This window comes from Rhinichthys klamathensis, unplaced genomic scaffold (assembly GCF_029890125.1).
Source record: "Rhinichthys klamathensis goyatoka isolate OS25496 unplaced genomic scaffold, OSU_Roscu_1.1 h1tg000141l_1, whole genome shotgun sequence".
Lineage (NCBI taxonomy): Eukaryota > Metazoa > Chordata > Actinopteri > Cypriniformes > Leuciscidae > Rhinichthys > Rhinichthys klamathensis.
Window position 1 is genome coordinate 456,175 of NW_026606676.1, and position 21,834 is coordinate 478,008.

Genomic DNA, 21,834 nt, shown 5'->3' on the forward strand with positions numbered 1-21,834 from the left:
ATCACAGCATGGACCCGCAAAGGAAGGGAGCAACAACACCAAGAAGCAGACGTTGAGGATAGTGATGAAGATGACTATGGATACTCTCCGCCCCAGCGCCGGACAGTAACGGAGTACATTTACTTGAGTACAGTACTTAAGTACAATTTTGAGGGATCTGTACTTTACTCGAGTATCATTTTTGGGCAGTACTCATGACTTTACTCAAGTACATTTGAGAGGCAAATATTGTACTCTTTACTCTAATACATTTCTATCCATAACCGTGAGTACCCGAGTAAAAAAAAAAAAAGTAAAAAAAAAAGACAAATCTCGGAAACCCTCAATTTGTTGTTTCCCTCTTAAACGTGATTGGATTGTGCAGGCGCCACTGATTGGGACAGCCTATCAGCAATCACTTTCAGCTTTCCGCCAAAGTCAACTCCATGGTCAGATTTTATATTACACATTAATGTAAGCCAAGCATTTGGTTTGATGTTCTTGAGTATGTGGTGTGTTTAACACAGTCAGGTTCAAATGTGGCAGTGGCGTAGCAATGAGGGATTTCTGATTTCTTAAAAAAAAAAATTTAGGAGGCAAAATATATACACTCACCGGCCACTTTATTAGGTACACCTGTCCAACTGCTCGTTAACACTTAATTTCTAAGCAGCCAATCACATGGCGGCAACTCAGTGCATTTAGGCATGTAGACATGGTCAAGACAATCTCCTGCAGTTCAAACCGAGCATCAGTATGGGGAAGAAAGTTGATTTGAGTGACTTTGAACGTGGCATGATTGTTGGTGCCAGAAGGGCTGGTCTGAGTATTTCAGAAACTGCTAATCTACTGGGATTTTCACGCACAACCATCTCTAGGGTTTACAGAGAATGGTCCGAAAAAGAAAAAACATCCAGTGAGCGGCAGTTCTGTGGGCGGAAATGCCTTGTTGATGCCAGAGGTCAGAGGAGAATGGCCAGACTGGTTCGACCTGATAGAAGGGCAACAGTGACTGAAATAACCACTCGTTACAACCGAGGTATGCAGCAAAGCATTTGTGAAGCCACAACACGCACAACCTTGAGGCGGATGGGCTACAACAGCAGAAGACTCCACCGGGTACCACTCATCTCCACTACAAATAGGAAAAAGAGGCTACAATTTGCAAGAGCTCACCAAAATTGAACAGTTGAAGACTGGAAAAATGTTGCCTGGTCTGATGAGTCTCGATTTCTGTTGAGACATTCAGATGTTAGAGTCAGAATTTGGCGTAAACAGAATGAGAACATGGAACCATCATGCCTTGTTACCACTGTGCAGGCTGGTGGTGGTGGTGTAATGGTGTGGGGGATGTTTTCCTGGCACACTTTAGGCCCCTTAGTGCCAATTGGGCATCGTTTAAATGCCACGGCCTACCTGAGCATAGTTTCTGACCATGTCCATCCCTTTATGGCCACCATGTACCCATCCTCTGATGGCTACTTCCACCATGTCACAAAGCTCTAATCATTTCAAATTGGTTTCTTGAACATGACAATGAGTTCACTGTACTAAAATGGCCTCCACAGTCACCAGATCTCAACCCAATAGAGCATCTTTGGGATGTGGTGGAACGGGAGTTTCGCATCATGGATGTGCAGCCGACAAATCTGCGGCAACTGTGTGATGCCATCATGTCAATATGGACCAAACTCCCTGAGGAATGCTTCCAGCACCTTGTTGAATCTATGCCACGAAGAATTGAGGCAGTTCTGAAGGCAAAAGGGGGTCCAACCCGTTACTAGCATGGGGTACCTAATAAAGTGGCCGGTGAGTGTATTTTACTGATTATGTGAATTACACTGCGCAAACCAAAGTAGGCTACTACCCAGCGAATGAAGAAGGGTTGGCGCTCAGTCTCCACAGTACATAAAATATTAATTTTGTTTTATTTTATTTTTCGGGTTTGCATTTATGAGGAAAAAACAAAAAACTTTCACAGAGACATCAAACAGAAAACACAAAACCTTTCTTTAACCTGAATTTCGTTTTGCATTAATTGTATCTTAATTTTAATCAATGTTTCATCAACCAATTGCCTGGGTTTAATAAATAAGAAGTAAATATAGCAGACGATAGATAAGAAACGGAGGCGCCGGCACGTGAACTGGATCTCGTCTCATAAATGAACCGAAACTCAGTGTATAAGGTAGCCTACTTGCCTCTCACAGACATGTCTACTTTTAAACAGAAAAATTCAAAACGAAAGAAAACAGACTACAGACTGCTCTCTGCTAATGTAATCCGTATGAAATGTGCATTTCTCTCTGGCGCGTTCACTACTGAAGATCGCGAGTCAGCATCGTCAACTTCATCTAGCCGACACTGACAAAGAAAACACTTGTTTATTAACAAGTGTTTATTAATAAACAATTAAAATATCTCCTTGCTATATTTTACATATTCATAATCATTCCTTTTGCCGGTTCTTTGTGGCAGCTTTTAGGTGCTTTATTGGCAGCGCCACCCTTACATGTGGTGTGTGTGTGTGTGTGTGTGTGTGTGTGTGTGTGTGTGTGGTGTCCCCGCATTTAAAGATGGGACCCCCCAAAAATTTAATTAAATTAAATAAAGCAACATGGTAAAAAGATGAAAATGACTTGATTTTACTTTCAATTCCTTTTACATTCTCCAAGGTATTAACATTAACATTTTTCATAACTCCATGTAGGACGTTTCTATGCATAAATGTAAGCACTGTGGCAGCAGATTAGTAATGCAATATTTAGAAAATCTACTCTTGTACTCTTGATACTCAAGTACTTTTAAAAACAAGTACTTTAGTACTTTTACTTAAGTAGACATCTGAATGTAGTACTTTTACTTGTACTTGAGTAAAATTTAGCAAGGGGTATCTGTACTTTTACTCAAGTAACAAAGCTCTGTACTCTGTCCGCCTCTGCTCCGCCCAGGGATCAGCCTCTCTCTGTGATACAGCCCGAAGTAGACACAGACAGTCAGGATGCTGACAAGGAAGTTGAACAACTTTCACAGGATTCTGAGCTTCAGCAACAGGATATTTGCCAGCTCGAGCAGGATAGTGGAGACACACTGACAGAGAGGGACACATCAGGACAACAGGAGATTACTGCTCAAGAGGACACTGCTCTGGAGGAGAGAACGTTTGTAGTGCAGTCATCTGTTCAGAGTGGAACCCACGATGGACATGAACAGCGATACCAGCGACCAGTAAGAGAAAGACGACCTCCAAGAGTCTTCACATATGATCAGTTGGGCAATCCTGGTTGTTACAGCACTGGACTCACAAGTGACACCATGCAGGGGTACCCACCAGCACCTTATAGAGCCATGCAAGCGGCAAGTGCATTTATGGCTCCAGTACAGCACTTTGACTACCAGCCTGTTGTTGTACCAGGGTACTGAATGTGGAACACATTCTTCTTCTTCTTCGGTTGTCCATCGAGATCCGATGATGAAGTCCACGCCTTTAACGGTGAGATCTTTGATGACTAAACAGTCCTATCCTGGACCCACAAGCTCTATTGCAGGTGGGGCATATGTATGTAATGGTGGTGGTGGTCACATTGGCAGCTATGGCTGCCTTTCTCCTGGCTTGCTTCTGCTGTTTTCTGGTTGTCCTCTCCATCTCTAGTGTACAAACCCCCTCTCCACATAGCTGTCGCCAGATGGTGCGGTCAGCAGCAACATCCTCCAGATCCTCAGGTCTGATCTTACACTTTCTCAAGGCGTTCTTCATCTGATCTTTATAGCACTTCTTCGGACCCCCAGCTGAGCGTCGACCATGATGTAACTGGCCATATAGTACTCTGCGGGGCAGACGACATGGGGACATCCTTATCACATGCCCCAACCACTGCAGTTGGCGCTGGGTAATAATGGCCTCAATACTTCTGCAGTTCGCCTTTTTAAGTATTTCAGTGTGAGGTACCTGATTACGCCATAATTCCCAGAATGCGCTGAAGGCAGCTTATGTGGAATTGCTCTAAGGACTTGATGTGATGGCAGTAGGTTACCCATGCTTCACAGCTATAGAGGAGGGTGGTGACACAGACCGCTTGGTATACGGCGACCTTTGTGGAGGGATGAAGGTTCTTATTATGAAAGACTCTGCATCGAAGTCTCCCAAAGGCAGCTGATGCCTGTTTAATTCGGCTCTGGATTTCATTGTCGATGCTGCTATCCTCAGAGAGAAAACTCCACAGATATTTGAAAGATGGCACTACTGACAACTGTTCATCTCCAACAGTGAAGGCAGGAGATGTGGGTGGGACATTGGCACTCCATTGGCAGACCACTTCAGTCTTGGTGGTGTTGACAGTCAGCCCCATCCTGCTGTACGCCCTCACCGCCACAGCAAGGACAGTTTGAAGATCCTCCGGAGTATGGGCCACAAAAGCACAATCGTCTGCATACTGTAGCTCCAGGACCTGCTCTCTGCTGATTTTTGTTGTTGCATGTAGCCTCCTAATGTTAAAGAGGTTGCCATCTAATCTGAAGTCCACTGCCACACCACTGCTGTTTTCAATCTCATTGTGGAGAAGCTTGGTGACACACAGGAGGAAGATGTTAAAGAGCACTGGCGCTAACACACACCCCTGCCTCAGCCCTGTGTGTACAGGGAACGGCTCCGACTCTTGTCCGCCTACGGTCACCCGAGCAGTCATCCCATCATGGAATTGGCGAAGGATGTTAACAAACTTATCTGGACATCCAAACCTGAGGAGGACATCCCATAAGAGCTCTCTTTGTACAGTGTCGAATGCTTTCAAGAGATCGACAAAGGCCATAAACATGTCCTGATGTTGCTCCCGGCACTTTTCCTGAAGCTGCCGGGCTGTGAAGATCATGTTGATCGTGCTCCTGTTCTTTCTAAACCCACACTGTGATTCTGGTAGCATTGACTCAGTGATGTTGTTAATGAGCCTCTGATGCAGCACTTTGGCCATGACCTTACCACCAACTGAAAGGAGTGATATGCCCCTGCTATTGCCGCATACGGCCTTGTCACCCTTGTTCTTGTAGATGACTACAATGTTTGCATCTCTCCATTGCTGTGGGATGTTCTCATCAGTCCAGGCCTTGGTGATGTACTGGTAGAGGGTGCGCATACATATGTACCCTCCCTCCTTCAGTAGCTCAGCAGGGATGTTATCAGCGCCAGGGGACTTGTTGTTCTTAAGGGAACGGACAGATGATAGAACCTCCTGGAAGGTTGGTGGTAGACTGAGATCGTGGATGGGAGGAAGTTCAGGCAGTTCGTCAAGGATGGTGGGGTCTGCATCAGAGTCCTGATTAAGCAGGGTGTCAAAATGGTCAGCCCACCTCAGTAGGATACTATTCTGGTCCTTCAGAAGTGTTTGACCATCAGCTGTTTTCAGGGAAGTGACACAGCGATTTGTTGGATAGTAGATGGAGTTGATAGCATTATAAAAATTATGCATGTCATATTTATCTGCAAAGGATTGGATTTCATGTGACTTTTCAGTCCACCACTCATTCTGTATGGCCCGTATATCCTTTTGCACTTTCCCCCGAGCTGCCTGCCAATCCTGTCTAGCCTTAATGGATGAAGGGTTGTCTAATGTTTCCCGGTGTGCTTTCCGCATATCCTTAAGCAGGTTGTGGATGATGTCTGAATTATCGTCAAACCAGTCTTGGTGGTTCTTGCTCTTATAGCCGATGGATTTGGCTGCTGCCTCATAGAGCACAGAGCTAATATAGTTCCACTGTTATTCCATTGTGTTTTCTGAGCTCAGACAAGTTTCAGACTCCATAAGCTTCTCAGCTAGGAGACGTCGAAACTCACTTCTTGCTTCTATGTTTCCAAAGCGGCTACAATTTAGCCTCTTATTTTTGGACTTTTGCCGTCGCAAAGGGGTACGCACTTCCATATTGAGTTTGGCCACAATCATACGATGGTCAGTCCAGCACTCTGCACCTCTCATGGCACGAGTGATGAAAACATCCTTGATGTCATTTCTCCTCACCATGATGAAGTCAACCATGTGCCAATGTTTAGAGCGAGGGTGCATCCACGAGGTCTTATATTTTGCCTTCTGCTGGAAGATGGTGTTAGTTATGGTAAGGTTATGCTCAGAGCAAAGAGTAAGTAACCTCATACCATTTGCATTCTCCCTGCCAATGCCATGTCTACCTAGTACTCCACTCCATATCCTGTAGTTCTGTCCCACCCTAGCGTTAAAATCCCCAAGCAAGAGGATCTTATCACTCTTAGGGATCTGGCGAAGAGTTTCATCCAGTGCTTGATAAAAGCATTCCTTGGCTTCATTTTCAGATGGCAAAGTTGGTGCATAGGCACTGAGAAGTGTGGCATAACTCTTTTTTGCCAGGGGGATACGGAGGGTCATTAGCCTTTCACTAATGCCAATAGGTGTTTCTGTGAGACTTGGTAGAAGCGTGTTTTTGATGGCCAGTCCTACTCCATAAAGATGTTTTCCACCTGGGGGGAAACCTTTCCAGAAGAAGGTTTAGCCCGTTCCTTCCTCTGTTAGAGATCCTTCATCCAGAAGCCTAGTCTCACTCAGGGCAGCAATGCCGATGTTATAGCGGCTCAGCTCAGCAGCGATCAGGGCTGTTCTCCTGTGTGGTCTGTCAGAGATGCCATGCGAGTCCAGGAGAGTCCTTACATTCCATGTTGCCAATTTTATATTGTATTGTTTCTTATTTTTCTTATTTCGACCGCAGTAGTGGAATAACCCGATAGACGCGGTAATCTATCCAGGTAAATGGTTGAATGGACCATTTTTAGGCCACCTTTTCTAGGCCCTTCCCCAATGAGGTAGAGCAGTGCGGTCCCTAAATAGGGCTGCTCCGTCGCACAGGGGTCTGCCGAAACACATGCCATTCAATCCCAGTTGATAGCGACCAAATACCCTGTGCCGCTGCCGTGCAGGGCTCTGACTAAGAGCTCCCAGTCTATTCAAACCTGCCCCCGTCGTCAGATTCCCCATCGCCGTCAGACTTTTAACTATATGTAAGGTCCAGGTATTGTCACCGTGGTCAGAGGTGGAGACCTGTGCAAGGAAGGTTTTAAAGTGCCAAAGGAGGTGCGCCATCCCCAGTAGCACTATCTTCACCATGATGAGGTAAATCCCGATGGCGAGGGTAGTCCCAGGACAACCGGTCCCCCATCTTGGCTGCAGGAGGCTGCCGGGTCCTTCGTCTGTTAAGGCCCCGCCTATTGCACACCTCCAGCGCATTGCTTTTCTGTCAGGGTATGCTCCCTTAGCCTTATCTCAATAGACTATCCACAAGGCAGTGGGGCTATTTTCCCATAGCTGGGACAGTGGTTGACGGGCGCCAGGGTATTGTCCACTCAGTGGTGGGCCTGCACACCGCGTCTCTGAGGCCCACTGCTGCTCCGAGATCCCCTGTAGTTTAGCCTGGGACCGTATGATACCCAGTTTCCGTGTGTGGCCCCTAGGAGGCACTACAGGAGTCTTGGTGGTGGAGAGGCTCTGTACTGGCAGAAGGAGGCTTACGCACTCGGCTCCTCTTTTCACCCTCTATCAAGAAGGCTAGCCAGCGGCAACAGCTGTAAGCAGAGAGTAGCAAGCAGAGAGCACAGCATAGCATGTACTAACTACCAGCACCACTCTACTACTAAACTAGACGCTTCACACGCACCCTGTGTATTATTACACACACACACATGTGGAACACATATACACCCACACACTCCCTCATTATACACTCACGAATGGACTGTTGAACAATCTGAGTGTTAACACACACTCATCACACACTCACAAATGAGCTGTTGAACAATCTGTGTTAACACACTCACACTCACATACATCACACACTCACGGATGGACTGTTGAACGTACTGAGTGTTAACAATACACACACACAAATTCATTCATTACTCAATGATGGACTGATGGACAAGCTGAGTGCTAACATATACACTACACACACTCCTGGACTTTTGAATAAGCTAAGCGCTTGTATACAAACTGTTGCAAAGGTTATCTGGTGACATCATATGTACTGTTTAACTGCGTTCATCATTACCCATCTGTTGGTTGGGATGTCGAGGACGACATCTGTGTTGAAGGGGAGTGTGTAAGGATGATAAAAAAGATGTAATACTGATACATTGAATGGGTTGATACAAGTTAAAAGATACTTAATATGGTTCATAAAAAGGAGTTAATAATAAGTTAATAAGTTAATAATCTTTATTTTATATCTTAATTTTAAAAAGTTAAAATGCTTCAAAAGTCATTGCATTGCTGCACTGTTTGGTTAAGAAATATTTAATTAATTTCTTTATAAAACAGGAGAAAGAAAATACACTTATGGTCGGTAGATCAGTAATCCATTGCTTTTTGGGTAAAGGAGGCTAAAGAGATTAATAGGATAAAAAGACGATATGTGTTTAAAATGCTGTCTTATTTAACTTCTATAACATTTTGGGGAAATGCACCTTAAATTACAATATGCTAAAAATGTACACAATATGCTTGTTTATATAAGTTTCACTTTCTCTTGCCGTAAGTTTAAGTACCGGTTTGTGATCGTAGGATCTGTTAACGATTGCTAATGCCTCGTTCAGCCCGTGTACGGAACGTGCGGCTTACGTTCGTCCATTACCACATTGGACTTGACTGAAGCCACATTGTGTCCGTGTCGTACTTTCGATTTCCCTTTTTACAGGGGCGCAACACAGACAGCTTGTTAAAAAGTGTAAAAAGGAAAAGTGAGTTGAACCCTCCTATTGTGGCAAACAGTTTAAATTTTCTGTCAAAACCCGACTGCTGTTTTTGCTCGGTTTCAAACCAAGGACCTTTCGCGTGTTAGGCGAACGTGATGACCACTACACTACAGAAACCTCATGATGTGTCACATGTGCTTTTTCGAAGATGGCTCCATCCCATAATCTTTCCTGCAAGCAGTGTGACAATCTGTGTAAATTCCACAAACAACAGATAAGAGCTCATTACCACATTGGACTTGACTGAAGCCACATTGTGTCCGTGTCGTACTTTCGATTTCCCTTTTTACAGGGGCGCAACACAGACAGCTTGTTAAAAAGTGTAAAAAGGAAAAGTGAGTTGAACCCTCCTATTGTGGCAAACAGTTTAAATTTTCTGTCAAAACCCGACTGCTGTTTTTGCTCGGTTTCAAACCAAGGACCTTTCGCGTGTTAGGCGAACGTGATGACCACTACACTACAGAAACCTCATGATGTGTCACATGTGCTTTTTCGAAGATGGCTCCATCCCATAATCTTTCCTGCAAGCAGTGTGACAATCTGTGTAAATTCCACAAACAACAGATAAGAGCTCATTCGGAATGGCAGTCTGCCTACAGCTCCTTGGTACGATGGCCTTCACCTATTTCAAAAGTCCACGGACTTTGTAGCGAATTTCAGCATGTATATTAAAAACGGCCTCACTTGTTTCCGCCCTGTTTCAAACTGAGGACCTTTCACGTGTAAAGCGAACGTGACAACCACTACACTACGGAAACTTGCTTTGAAAAACAGTCCGACCTCTTCTAGCGTACGCTTGTTCAAAAGCGACTGAAACGATAGACTGCACAGTGTTCTTAAAATGGCAAAAAGCTGCTATTTTTGGTGGCAGACGAAAGATTTTTTATCACTCTACAGGAAACCTCAATGGTCATTTGTTTTGTTTTAGTCCTTTTCTAAAGAGTTTACACCGCAAATCGCCCTGCAAGTGTACTGACCTGCTCAACAGAAAACCACATAAGAAATTTTAGCAAAAACCACCCACAGTTTCTCCCCAGTTTCGAACTGGGGACCTTTCGCGTGTGTAAAAGCAATTTTTAGAGGTTTAACAGAATAAGCATCAAAAAGGTCAAGAAAACTTTCAAGAGGCAAATTGTTTCAAAGAGTAAATGTTTATTTCTTCTGAGGACCCCCTTCACACACCGCAGCTACCCAGTGTGTGAAAAGGAGACCTGTTTGATTTCACAAAATATGACATCTTATACAGTTCTTTGGCATGGTAAAACCCCTCCTTCCCAGACAGGTCAAATTGTCCTTTGTTCTTGAAGACAAAAGGCTCCCTAAATCACCTTCTGCACCCCTGGGGGCAGAAAGGTGTGGGCTCTGTATTCTCCCGCTGTGTAAACATGATACCAAAAAACACAAGATTCTCTGTTCTCGTAACTCAGGAACAAGAGACCATACGATATTTCAGTGCTATGTCTATTATTAATCAGTCAATATTAAAATTTCCATAACAATTCCCAGCTTTTTATCATTCAGATTACCCATAATCATAATAATAAACAATAAGACAAATTTTAAATCATATCATCACACTTATACTCTTTATTTCTGACTTTTGTATAAATGATCACTCTTCTTAAACATTTGTGCTTAACTCGATTAATATATTTCATTGTAACTTCTGCTACTTGTATCGTCTGCATAATTTTGTTCACCCTTGGGTTAGACTGTCATTTTCCAATTGAACAGACTCCTATTCACCCATCAGTCTCTGTACTGATCTGGAAACACATCACAATGCATGACAAACATTACAACATTGAAATTGGCAGTACAGTTTGCTATTTAATACCACATTCAATAAAATCTATCCAGAAAAAAAGGTTTATATTTTATCCATTCTTCTAAACAATGTAGTTGTTCAAAATTAACCTTGACTTTTTACTTATAATCACTTTGATTAATAGATTTTCTACTTTTCCTGTAAACATTTGAACCAATCAACATCATTAGATCTATATCAATATCTAGTTTGATTCAATCAAATAAAATCATCAAAATCATCTCGAAAACAGATTCTTCTGCTAAACTTAAGCATTAGTTGGTCCGCATCTTCCTCCAGGTGTGACGATCATCTCGTTCATCCCACAGACATTCCATCTTCACCATGTTGACACTTTGCGTGCCGTAGCCATGGTCTTCCCTCGCTGGTGAGGAAGGTGTTACTAGCACAGCCTTTGACCCCTCACTTTCTGCTCTATTGGATGGTTTGAGGCTTGTCGGTGCAGTCTGAGGTGAGAAGCTTAGACCCAGGTCTCACAATCTCCAATCATTTTCCGATCATTACAAGATTTTCCTTTAGATCACGACCACACCCCCACTGGAGTGAACCATTTACAGTCTGCTGTCACCTGAATGGAGACCTTAAGTGATTTTGTTAGTGACCGCTTGTCTTGTCGGTGCATCTCTCTTGATGTGACCTGTGGAATTTTCAACCTGAAACATATCACCGGATAATTTCTTGCACATTGAATAGCACTCAGGGTCCTTTTTGTTCCCTGAAAAACACTCAACCCACTTTGTTTATGCTAACAAGACAATACATATACATTTGCAACAAAATCAGTTCTGTTTGCTGCAATCCATCCGGACATTCTGTAAAATAAAAATTTTAAGTTAGGCGCTGCGCAGGGTTAGGCACTGTTTGTCTGCTGTGCTGCCGCGGCTTTCGCTGCTGCTTCTGTTCTGGCGTTTCCTGCTGAAGCAATCTTTGATAAAAGCACACTTACAGACAGACATTTTGTATAACTCTCTGCATTTAGTGCGATGGCTTTCAGCAAATCCCTAACCATCCATCCCCCTTTTGATGCACCATTCAACATGTGCATCAAATTATCATAATGGTGTTTGGTTTGGTTTGTCATCAATACTAAACCAAACATTCTCTTTCAGCCATCTTTCCTCCAGACATCTTTCTCTGCCTCTGGAATAAAAATATTATGTAAAGCCACAATCTCATCTGCTTATCAAAATATTTTTGAAGGCAACGGTCCGAGTCTCACAGCATTCCCTGCTCTTCAGGCATGTTGTTTCATAACCATTTTCAAAGTCATCAATTGGTGCCATCTAATCTATAAATTTGTCGGTTATCTCAGCTCATGATTGACGCCGATCCATATCTTCACAATTCCAACTTCCATCAGTACTTAAACTGACCTAGAAAGTAATTCAAATGAGTAAATCGCTTAATGATCAGATTGACCTCTTTCAAATTTGTCATTCGTCTTAACTCATCCCTAATGATCAAAAACACTCTATTCATAGGATAATGACACGCACACTATTCAGACGGAATAACTCCTCTAAACTCGCACTCACCAAGTGCAGTCATCATCAAACACATCTAAATATGAACCGCTCATATTTCTTATTCTTATCTTTTCTCTGAAAAGACTTTACAGTTTAAATGATATTTTGAACCTTGCATTTTCCTGTAGCTTTTATCTAATTATTTTCATGGCCTCTTAACCAGTTTCAAAACAAGTTTATTCATTATTCGTTTGATTTTAGAAAAGTCAGCTGTGTTGCTTTGGCTCATAATCATTACCTTGCTTCAGCTTCTTTGGCATAACAGAAAGGCAGAAAGTCACCATCCTTTCCTCCTTCTCAAGCAGTCTCTCTCTCTCTCTCTCTCTCTCTCTCTCTTTCTCTTGAACAAAAGACTGATCTTTTCAATCAGCCTCCTAAGACTGTAATTTAGACAATGTAAATTCATTACACTAAACTTTGACCATTGTTATTCAGACTTTTGAGCTGTCTTCCTCTTAAAGTCCCCGTGAACCGGAAGTTGCAAACGACTTTTCTCCAGTGTTGTGACGTATTTCCGAGAGAAACGGAATACTAAATGAGGCAAAACGGTGGGCGTGGCTTTTTTCTCAACTAGCACCTGATTGGATCTAGAAAAGTAGGTGTTTTCATTCAGCCTGTCTACTGTCAGTTGGAGGGGTGTGGTTATGGATGTTAAGAAGACGCCCAAACCGTGAAACCTACGTCATCAGGCAAGGTCCTCCAACACAGAGGGAAGGAGAAATTTCCGATTTTGATTAAAGATTACGAAGCCAAAAAAAATGTTTGTGTGGATTGACTTGCATGGATGAATTGTTCACCACAAAACGATCAATTTAGGCAAACAAAGTAAGTATGGTCAATTTTGAATTCATGGGGACTTTAAGCCACCACCATGCCTCTGTCCATTGTCATGCCCGATGACCTGACATCTCTGTATTTTAAGAGAAACGTCCTTGCCCTTAAGGCAACTAGCATCATAAAGACTTTTGTTACTGTCTCCACATCAGATAATTGCATTCACCTTGTGGTCTCGCTGGCTCTTGAAAGCCCATTCCCATTAGCTCTTAATCTATAATCTCCTTTTCTTCAGGGTTTTTTTTTTTTTCCTGGCATGGTTGTAGAAACTTGTCACAATGAAAAACAAGCCATACAACTAATGCGGTTTTCTGGTGAGTGGTATAGAGGAACTTGCGTTTATGGGTCAGACTGCCGTAACTCGTCACGGCTTCATCTCCCCTTAACGGTAAAAGGACGCTGCTGGCCTCACAGCTCCTGCTCAACTCTCATACCTGTCTCACATAACACACCTCCATTTGGAGGTGCCCTGTGACTTTACGATGACCATCTGCCTTAGGTTGCCCTCTGTCTGGCCAAAGAAGGTCTTACCCGTCACTGAAAAATCACCTCGTGCCCACTGGCAACCGCTCTTTTCCATCACAGAATCCTTGACTGTTTGCTTCAACATAATCAGTTGTTTTCTGGAGCTTTTGGAGAAGGACATTCAAGAGACAGCAGAGCCATTTTGGACTGCCTAATGTTGTTAACATAGGGAGACAGGTTAATAACAACAGTATTTAATCACTTAAATCCATCAAACATCTTAAAAGCAGAAACCTAGCTGCTTAGACTATACTCAGTTAATTTAGATCACAACCATACATTCAGTGTACTTCATCTGTAGTCGGAGCCAACGGTGGAGACTAAATTAGACAGCGTTGTTACTTGTCCTAAAATAAGCTAATCAAAGTGTCACCTCTATCGTTTTAGGTCTGTATCATTATTTTAAAGACTTCTTTAAAGTCATTCAGTTTTACTTCTAAAACATTTACAAATAAAAAAAAATTGCCCTCTGCATGGCAATGATTTATTTTGACATCTCTGTGTCTATGATTTTCAACGGAAACACTGTGCTTTACTATCAATAGCTTATCAATGACACAGGCTCAGGTAACAGCTTTTAGCTGACACTGAACGAGAGAGAGAGAGTGTTGAGGCATTCAGGGCTGGCACCTTTTGCACTTATAAACTCCTAGTTTCAGCCATCTTTTAACTCTAGCCCAGCTTAACGCATCTTTTCCATAAATTACATGTATTTTCAATACAAGCACAATTTCTAGTTTTCTTTTGCCCATGCAGGGAATTTAGACATTACAAATTTCAACTCAGATTGAGTCTCTGTCATACTGGCACACACCAGATTCAGATATGCAAATTGTTTCAGCCAAACCACAAGCTTGTCTTCTAAAATCAACATATCAACTACTAGTTCTTTCAAGGTCAACACTAACGTCTCAGGTTACGTATGTAACCCTGGTTCCCTGAGAGGGAACGAGACGCTGCGTTTAGAGACGCGGTGGGAACGCTCTGCGTGATTACGTCGTGAAGCACATGTAAAATCAGTCCAATGGAAGCCCGAAACGTCATAGGCGGGTGACGTCATAGACCAGGAAACTATAAAGGACCCCTGAATTCAGACCGCGCCAGCTTCTGAAAAAAAACTGAAGCAAGTCGATCAGGGCATGCAGGAAGTATGGCAGGCAAACGCAGCGTCTCGTTCCCTCTCAGGGAACCAGGGTTACATACGTAACCTGAGACGTTCCCTTTCAAGGGAACTTCGAGCTGCGTTTAGAGACGTGGTGGGAACCCCCATACCCACTACGCCATAGTGACAAATGCCCGTTCTGTGTGAAGTCCTTGGCGCACACTAAGAAGCAAGCAACCTAGCCCCAGGCGTGGAGAGGTCAAGGTCATAAAACCTAACAAATGTATGCGGAGAGGACATCCTGCCGCATTACAAATGTCAAGAAGGGAAACACCCGAAATTAAGGCCGTAGATGTAATTCTCACTAAGATCATCTGACAGCAATAGTCAAAGTAATTCTGTCTAAATGAGACCATAAATGATGTTGAAAATATGTCCACAATGGCCACATTTGAACTAGTTTTTAACCTTGTACGAAGGTTCGATGAAAGTCTATATCGGTTCAGTTAAGTCTGTATCAGTTACAGGGAAGCAATTCCATTGATTTGTTTGGACATTACTATTTCACATAGATTCTATCTGATTCAGTTGTGTTGTCACAACACAAGGAGCTTACATAGATTCAACAAATTCCATTAATGTTAATAAAAAATAATTTGCTTGTGTGGAACCACTGTCCATAATTAAATTGAGTAAGTTTAAAGAGTCATTTTTTTGAGTGCAGATATGCTTGGTTTTAGAGATATGGCCTTCATAAATAGCACACTAGTGTTCTCATTTAAGCATCTCTTCTTGACAGACACAGATCTAGCTTCAATGGCAGGAGAGATCAATATATCAAAGAAAATACAGAAATGATCCGACAGTGCTACATCCTTAATAACAATCGATGAGATGTTTAAACCCTTACTGATAAGTAAATCTAGAGTGTGTCCACCATGTACACTGTTAGACCTTACCAGGTTTTTTACAGTAAAATACTGGCAAAAGGCCAAATTCTGACACTATCATACCATTTTCCATTGAAACAGTCATATACCGTAGAAAACTAGCCTACAGGAATATACTGTGAATTAACAGCTCTCAAAGTTGACACTCAGAGGCTGTGTTCCTAATCACACCCTATACCCTCATTCAAGATTCCCTACATTAGTTCACTAACATAGTCCACTTGAATGAAAAGATGTGAGTGAATTGAGACACTGATGAACACCTGATAAGAGTAGTTTGACACTGTTGCCAGTAGTTTACTGTAAAATCTTGTTTTTTTGGGTCACCATTGTGCTGAAGAGTAGAGCCTGTGCTTCAGTCCAGGAGAAGATCTACAAACATTGATGATACGCTGCATGTTGCTTTATTTAAAAGGCACTGACTGTGTAGTTGCTGATCCGGTGGAAATCTCTTGATTTACAAAAGTTATTTTTGTGGTTTCTAATTAAATAAGTTCACAATAATACTTTGCTCACATTATTAATGCATTATAAATTTTAGTTAATACTTTTAAATGACAGTTTAAGGCAGTCGGTTTCTGCAAGTGAAATTAGTTAACTCGAGTTTTAGTGCATTTTTACAGTAAATAACTGGCAACAGTGTTGCCAGTATTTTACTGTAAAAAAAAACCTGGTAAGGTCTAACAGTGTACATACTGAGTCAGATCAAAAGTTTTTAAAACAGTTTTGATTTCTTTTGCCATATTGGTTTCTGCATTATCTATGTGAATGTTAAAATCTCCAGCAATGGCAAAACAGTCAAACTCTGAGGAAATTGTTGATAGCAGTTCTGTAAAGTCCTCAGCAAAGGCTGGAGAGTATTTTGGAGGCCTGTAAACAATGATAAGTAAAATACATGGAGCACCTTTTAACACAATACCCAGATATTCAAAAGATGGGTAATTCCCAAATGATATTTGCTTACATTCATAGACATCTTTAAAAAGAGGAGCTAAGCCCCCGCCTCTCTTACCCTCTCTGCAGACACTCATAAAAGTAAAGTTAGGAGGGGATGTTTCATTGAGGACTGTTGCACTGCAGCTGTCTTCTAACCAAGTTTCATTTAGAAACATAAAGTCCAGGTTGTATGTGGTTATTAAATCGTTGACTGGAAGTGATTTATTTTTAAGTGAGCGGATGTTTAAAAGTGCTAACTTAACAGTCTTACTTTTTGTCCCCACAGCAATCTTAGTTTGGCGCGTGATAGGCACCAGATTAGATGGATTTGCTGTACGGCTTTTGAAGGCCTTAGATTTTCTATCATGTAATTGAACAGCAATAGAGAAATGTTCAGGCACACTGGGTTCCCGCTTGTTTTGTAAACATTTAAGAAAGTTACTGTTATCATAGCGGGGACCCGACACATATCACTGAGAGCTGGTATCAGTTGTTTTTGGTTCACCTCGAGCCGATGGAGGAGGGTGTGAGCCCTGGCGCTGTGGCAGAGGCCGAAGAGCTCTCACAGGAGGAGGGGGAGGGGGAGGAGGGGGAGTGGGAGGGGGAGGGGGAGGAGGAGGGGGAGGAGGAGGAGGAGGAGGAGGAGGAGGAGGAGGGACTGGGCCCGCAGGCTTTGGTGGTTGTGGGGCCTGCCGTTTTTTGGTTGACATCTGGGGGCTTGCAGCAAAAGAGTGGGATAGTTTGGTTCCAGCATACACCAGTTTTTCCATTTTCTCTGAGAAGCACAGAAGTGGAGATGCTGGAGAGAGGGTTAACGTGTCTGGGGAGAGGGGCTGTTGCTCTGGTGTTATTGGAGGCTGCAATATGCTGTCCTGGTTTCCCTCTCTGTTTTCCAGAAACTTATCCTTGGGAGCTGAATCTTGGAGCAGTTCTAATATGTCCCGGTCTGTCTGTGGTGAGCTCTGTGGGCGGGGCTCTGCTGAGATTGTGTCCGTGAGCAGAAGTTGTTGTGGCTGCATGGTGTTATCCTTGTCCTTGTGTGATATGTCAACCGCATGTCCATTCAGGTGCTGAAGTGAAGTCCTGTGCTCATTCATCCTGTGTCCAGGTGTGTGTGTGCTATTCAGGTTGAGTAGATTGTCGCACACTGCTGAAGGATGATTGACGGAGAAGTAGATATTGTCCTTTAGCACTCTTGAACCAAGTTTGTTTGGGTGGAGCCCATCCTGTTGAAACAGTTGCCTCTGACTCCAGAAAAGATTGAAGTTGTCAATGAAGTTCATTCCTTTTATATTGCAGGTTTTTTGCAGCCATGTGTTGAGCCCAAGCAACTGTGAAAACCTGTTTGTTCCTCTTGCTGGGAGTGGTCCACTGATGAATGTCTGAACTTTCAGTCTTTTAAGTGTTTCAAAAAGTTCATTAAAATCCTACTTAAGGAGTTCTGACTTCTCTTTATGAGTATCATTTTTCCCCACATGAATGATGAGTCGATTTGCAGTCTTATGTTTCATCAGAATGTTCTTACAGTAAGTTCCCTATTTACATCAGAAGTCGTTGCTTGTGGAAGGCAGCACGTAGTTGTATCCCTGATACTAATGTTTCTGATTATGGAGTCACCGACTATCAGAGTCCTGTGCTCGGCTGCGCTCTGAGCTGAGTGCCGCTGTCTGCTCGACCTTGAGCGCCAGTTAGCAGTGTTAGCTACAGGCTGGTTCAGTCTGTGTTCGATCACGTTCATCACATTCAGGGATTCCTCATTCATTAATACTTCAAATCTGTTCTCAAGATGTATAGGCGGTGGTAGGAGACCAGTGTTTGCAATCCTTGTCAGAGCCGTATCTGGGGTAGAGGAGGCTACTGCAGCAATATGTGATGCTCGTGACAATCTGATGTCTCGAGTGGCTTTGGGTCTCGCTCCCTGTTTGTGCCATCGATTTGTAAGTCGATCGGCTTGTTTCTCTACACACAGTATGGCCTCTATTGGAGCACTAGATTCATGGGACTCACCGGCTGTAGGCTGAGGATGTCCATGACGAAGCTCTGTTGTGTGTTCCGTCTGGTTTGGTGGTCCCACAAGTAACTTTGTTTCAAGAACTGCAATCCTTTGTGAAAGTCTCTGGCAGTTAGAGCAGCAAGTAGATTCCAGAAGAGGCATTTTCTATTATCCTTTAGAATGTAGGCAGTTGTGTTTTCCCTTCCCCGGAATGTAAGCTTTCAGTGGGAGGCTGGTCGGAGAAAATAATTCTGCTTTTTTGTAGTAATCAAGCGTTTGAGCACTGTGCTGATTTGCTGAAGTTAAAATTAGGTGATAAAAGGAGATAAAATATAAACATATAAAAGCGATAGAGCGATTAAAAAATATGAAAATATAAAAGCGATAGAGCAAAGCGCGGAGCAGTAAGCAAGAGCATCCGAACAGTAGCTGAACAGGAATTAGGAGGTCTACAGGAAACCTCAATGGTCCTTTGTTTTGTTTTAGTCCTTTTCTAAAGAGTTTACACCGCAAATCGCCCTGCAAGTGTACTGACCTGCTCAACAGAAAACCACATAAGAAATTTTAGCAAAAACCACCCAAAGTTTCCGCCCAGTTTCAAACTGGGGACCTTTCGCGTGTGAGGCAAACGTGATAACCACTACACTACGGAAACATGTCTACTGGGTGCAGACAGAAATCTTCTGGTGCACGCTTGTTAAAAAGTGTATAAAGGAAAAGTGAGCTGAACCCTCCTATGGTGGCAAACAGTTTACATTTTCTGTCAAAATCCAACTGCTGTTTCTGCTCGGTTTCGATCCGAGGACCTTTCGCGTGTTAGGCGAAAGTGATGACCACTACACCTCAGAAACCTCATGACGTGTCACATGTGCTTTTTCAAAGATGGCTCCATCCCGTAATCTTTCCTGCAAGCAGTGTGACAATCTGTGTAAATTCCACAAACAACAGATAAGAGCTCATTCGGAATGGCAGTCTGCCTACAGCTCCTTGGTGCGATGGCCTTCACCTATTTCAAAAGTCCAAGGACCAAGCATTCAGAAGGATATACATTTTCAGAGGATAATTTTAAAAGCATTATTGATTTCCATTGGATCAGTCAAGGTTTGTCCATTTTTTATTCTCCACACTAGTTTTCTGGTTTTCTCACCTTGATCGTAGGATTGCTTTAACCACATCAAGTTTGTAGCTATTATGTCACTATTCAGCTCATTCTATTAGACTTTTAATAAAGGAAGCATTTTCTTTCTTCTGTATGTCTATGTACAATAAACATTTGGAATTGTAACATACTACAATGATGTAATGGGCCCTATCAATCATGTAGGAAAAACAAAGACAGGCCAATTTTAATAGAGATTTATATGTATTCTTTTCCAAAATACTATAAATTGCAATGCATTATGTAAAGTCTTATACTGTAAAAACATGATTCTTTGATGACCAGCTGAGTGTGAACCGGACATGCACACCTGAAAATTTCATACACACAGCACATAATATATTTGTGGAACATAAACTTATAAAGTTATGAATAAACCAGAAAACTTACATGAAGCAAAGGGATTTTATTACAATATAGTATATAAAATAAATATGCATATTTTCTCATATAACAGTCATTTGTACACTGAAATAATGAATAACTTAAAAAATCATAGAGTAAGACTGTGTTGTCTGCAATTTTGCACATACGCATAAAAGGGAGTCAATGTGAGATAAGTCTCCTATGTCTAAAAAGGCCATGTTATGTAATTTGCAAGTATTTGATTTGCACTGTCAACGATTGTAATTAGTCAGCCTGTAACACCAGAAACAGATGGCTGTCTGACAGAACATAATATAATAGTGCCTCTAAAACGGATAGATAGATTAGAGAGAGAGAGAGAGAGAGAGAGAGAGAGAGAGAGAGAGAGAGAGAGAGAGAGAGAGAGAGAGAGAGAGAGAGAGAGAGAGAGAGCTGTTGCCTCAAAAACAATATCATCATGTTGGCTAAAATTTCCACATAATTAGAAGTTGTTGATTTTATGGGCCATGTTCTATACGAGACTTTATAAAGTTATTAAAATCTCTCTTGCGCATTCACATTGACAATAAAATGCCCTCCCCTGCCTCTCATAATCAGAATGCATGCGTAATGACGGTGTAATGTAACTGGTAATAAAGTGCTACTGCATCTAAATATTTTAGAAGGGGAAACATATTACAGGTATAATTCAGTGACTGCTCCAATCCGATCTTTAAAAAATACCTGCAAAGGGAAAAGGAATTCATGGGGAGGCATTGTGAAAAGCAAGCCAACAGGATGAATATGTGGAAAATTTAAATAGTTTAAGGTCTGGAATAAAAAAGATAAACACATGCAAATGTTCCATCAGAGGACAAAATGTCTAAACATAGAGGTCTCTATCATGTAAATGCATATACATTTATATAAGTGTATTTTCTTGCTTATTACTATATCATTAAAGCCATATGTTAGTGTCTAAAAAATACAACAATAAAAACCAAACATCATATTCATAAGGAATACTTTACATTTACCACTAAATAATTCCGTAATTACAGTGCAACATATCATAACATGGCAATTATTGTAAATGCTGTACATATAAAACTCATTTTAAAAACATTCATTGAAGCCCGTTTCAGAAAGCATAATCACTGTCGGAGTAAGAATTATAAATAGGACAATAATATATGGGCATCTCCTTCAAGCTTGTCAGATCATGACTGTGGAGAATCAAGCTGATTTCTGTCTTGTATACCAATCATAAATCCAATCACAAAACAGTAACACCATGGTTACCAAGAAAAACAGTATTAAAAAGACAGAAAGACAATCTGCAAAAGACAATAAAAATTAATTGAAAAAGAAAGGGGAAAAAATCCATGAGCTGAGATTTTTCAGTATAAAGGTTACAAGGAGAGATAGATAAACACTCTTATTTCTTAAAACACCGTAATATACCAAATGTAAGCAACTTGTAATGAGGTGTAGAAGACACTCAACCGGCTGCTGTGAACTACTGGGCTGCTCAAAGCGGGACTTGACCGGTAGAAAGTGCAAAGAACTGGCTCACCAGACGCTAGAGCCGAATCTCTGAACCAGTGTGCTCTCAAGTGGAGAGTCATGACCCACAAATGGGTCTCTTATGACAGATTTGTGGAACAGCGGGGAAAACTATGGCAGATACAACTAACCATATCATAAAATAAGGGCATTTTCCATATTTGATGTCTACTGTAAAATATGCATGCTGAAGCAAAACCTGAATGCTTTAATCAATACGACATGCATGTAGGGAAATCTATTCTGGTTACTTTAGGTTTTTAAACTTAGTGCCAATAGCCACCCAAAACTGAATCAGACTATCCAGAAATCCCTATTCATCACTGTAAG

At 42.0% G+C, this 21,834-nt stretch overlaps 4 non-coding genes across 4 annotated transcripts; all 4 read right to left on the reverse strand.

Annotated features, from left to right (window-relative positions):
• Nucleotides 1–8,784: 8,784 nt before the first annotated feature.
• trnav-aac (transfer RNA valine (anticodon AAC)) lies at nt 8,785–8,857 on the reverse strand. The gene has a single exon. It is a non-coding gene; the product is annotated as a tRNA-Val (tRNA).
• A 277-nt stretch (nt 8,858–9,134) lies between these two features.
• trnav-aac (transfer RNA valine (anticodon AAC)) lies at nt 9,135–9,207 on the reverse strand. The gene has a single exon. It is a non-coding gene; the product is annotated as a tRNA-Val (tRNA).
• A 9,809-nt stretch (nt 9,208–19,016) lies between these two features.
• On the reverse strand, nt 19,017–19,089 carry trnav-cac (transfer RNA valine (anticodon CAC)). The gene has a single exon. It is a non-coding gene; the product is annotated as a tRNA-Val (tRNA).
• Nucleotides 19,090–19,212: 123 nt separating this feature from the next.
• On the reverse strand, nt 19,213–19,285 carry trnav-aac (transfer RNA valine (anticodon AAC)). The gene has a single exon. It is a non-coding gene; the product is annotated as a tRNA-Val (tRNA).
• Between the last annotated feature and the right edge of the window lie 2,549 nt (nt 19,286–21,834).